This window comes from Dromiciops gliroides, chromosome 3 (assembly GCF_019393635.1).
Source record: "Dromiciops gliroides isolate mDroGli1 chromosome 3, mDroGli1.pri, whole genome shotgun sequence".
Taxonomy (NCBI): Eukaryota; Metazoa; Chordata; class Mammalia; order Microbiotheria; family Microbiotheriidae; genus Dromiciops; species Dromiciops gliroides.
The window spans coordinates 427,239,750-427,242,159 of NC_057863.1; the positions used below are offsets into that span (position 1 = coordinate 427,239,750).

Consider the following 2,410-nt stretch of genomic DNA (forward strand, 5'->3'; position numbering starts at 1 on the left):
AAGATTTAATTTCACTTTATTTTCATTTCTGTCACCTCTGCTAGGCCCTTCATGACGGACTAAGATCTGGTCTCATTCTATGAATAAAGTCAGTATAAAATAGAGTCAGAGACAAGGAACAAATACTTTAAGATCTCAGCAAGTTTATCTCCTTTTGGTTCAGGCACGTTTCCTTTTGTCATTGACCAAAATGTAGATCAATCAATCCAAAATCTGATTTTAGTACTACTAAATCAAATTGACCAAATTGCTCCAGAAAGAACATATTCCATTTCAAACTATTGTTGCTCCGTAATTTTTCAGTCATGTACAATTCTTCGTGACCCTATTTGGGTGTTTGTTTTGCCAAATATACCGCAGTTAATTGTCATTTCATTTGCCAATTTATTTTACAGATGAGGAAACTGAGGCAAAGTTAAGTGACTTGCCCAAGGTCACATAACTCATAAGTGTCTCAGGACAGATTTGAACTTAAGAATGAGTGTTCCTCACTCTGGACATGGCACTCTATCAATTGTGCTATCCAGCTGCCCCTACATTATTCCTCACTCCAGCCAAAATAAGTATTTCCCCAGTGACTCTACTGGCAATAATTAATGTGATGTTTTAAGGTTTCCCAAGCACTTTGCATACATTAATATGTCTGATTTATACAACATTGTAAACGAGATAGCTTTATTATCAACTTTTTAGGAAGAAAGAAACTAAAATTCATAGAGACTAAATAGCTTTCCAAGGGCAACCTACCAAGGAAATTCAGGAGGCAAGATTCAAACCCAGGAGTTCCTGATAAAAGTCCTTTATTCTATCTACTACTACACCCACTTCACTTTTCCATAGTAATTATTATTATTATTATTACTCATATTTTCATAGTACTATAATATTTACAAAATATTCTCCTCACACTCACTCCATGAAGTAAATATCTGTGTTTTACATGTCAGAAAGCTCCAAAGCAAGGAAGTTAAGGAATGAAGTCAGAAACAGCCACAGTCACTTATTATGGAAGACTTGTGCATCTTGAGGGGTAGAGCCAAGATAGTGCAGGAAAGGCATTAAGCACTCAGAGCTCCTGACACAATTACTCCAAAAAATTCCAAACACAGTCATAAGACAACCCCTGGAGCAATAGAACCCACAAAAAGATGAGTTAAGATTATTTTCCAGCCAAAGATAGCTTAGAAGTTCAGCAGGACTTTATTTTCCAGCTTCTGACTTACAAGATGACCAAGAAGAGGAGGAACAACGGGTGCGCCAAGAAGGGCCACAGCACGGGCAGCCCATCCGCTGCACCAACTGCACCCGCTGCGTGCCCAAGGATAAAGCCATCAAGAAGTTCATCATCTGAAACATCGTGGAAACTGAGGCCGTCAGGGACATTTCTGAGGCCAGTGTTTTCGACTCTTATGTGCTCCCCAAACTATATGTGAAACTGCATTACTGTGTGAGCTGCGCGATCCACAGCAAGGTAGTGAGGAATCAGTCTCAGGAGGCACGAAAGGATCGGACACCCCCACCCCACTTCAGACCTGCTGGTGCTGCCCCCAGACCCCCTCCAAAGCCAATGTAAAGCTCTATCTGCCTATCAAAATTCCTGAACTAATCGGAGGAAAATAAAATGGTTGGTTTACCTTAAAAAAAAAAAAAGAAGTTCAGCAGGAGGGGGCTGCTGTGTTGGGCTGGGAGTGGAATCCAACCTGGTGATTGCGCCAACACAGATCCAGTCCCAGGAAGGCCACACCAGAGAAAGTTAAGGCAGAGCCTCCAAATCAGCTGCAGTGCTGGTGTCTTTTGGAACTAAGCTCATGGTCTGGTGAGAGGGTTGAATGGCTCGCTGGGGGGGGGTGCAGGGGTGGGATGTAGGGGGGGAAGATAGAGGTGTCTGCAGGAGCTGAGGAGGAATTTAGGTGTCCTACCCCAGCAGGAAACCAGGAAGAAATCTTGAGTGGCAGCTGCTTAGGTGGGGGAGTACAGGCACACCTGAGCTTGCAACCATAGCAAAAAAAAAAAAAATTGTTGCCTGATTAATTAGCAAGTTGGCCTGGGGTTATTTACAGATCAGAGCATAGGGCAGATGAGTGAAGAATTTGCCCCTCATTAAATTGTATCACCTGGGACCCCATGAAGCTTGGGACAATGTAGACTGGAAACAGAGCCCCATGTAAAGAAGTAGTTAAAAGTCAAATAAAAGATGGGCAAGGTAAGCAAAAAGAGAAAGTTGCAAACCACAGAAAGTTTCTTTAATGACAAGGAAGATCAAGATGCACCCTCAGAAAAGGATAGCAAAGTCAGGGTTCATACATGCAAAGCTTCCAAGGAAAACATGAATTGGTCCCAGGCCATAGAGGCAATCAAAAAGGACTTTGGAAATAAAGTAAGAGAGGTAGAAGAAAAATGGAAAGAGAAA

The 2,410-nt window shown here is 42.0% G+C and overlaps 1 pseudogene; it reads left to right on the forward strand.

Moving 5' to 3' along the window:
* Positions 1–1,226: 1,226 nt before the first annotated feature.
* LOC122750696 lies at positions 1,227–1,650 on the forward strand (annotated as a pseudogene).
* Positions 1,651–2,410: the final 760 nt, after the last annotated feature.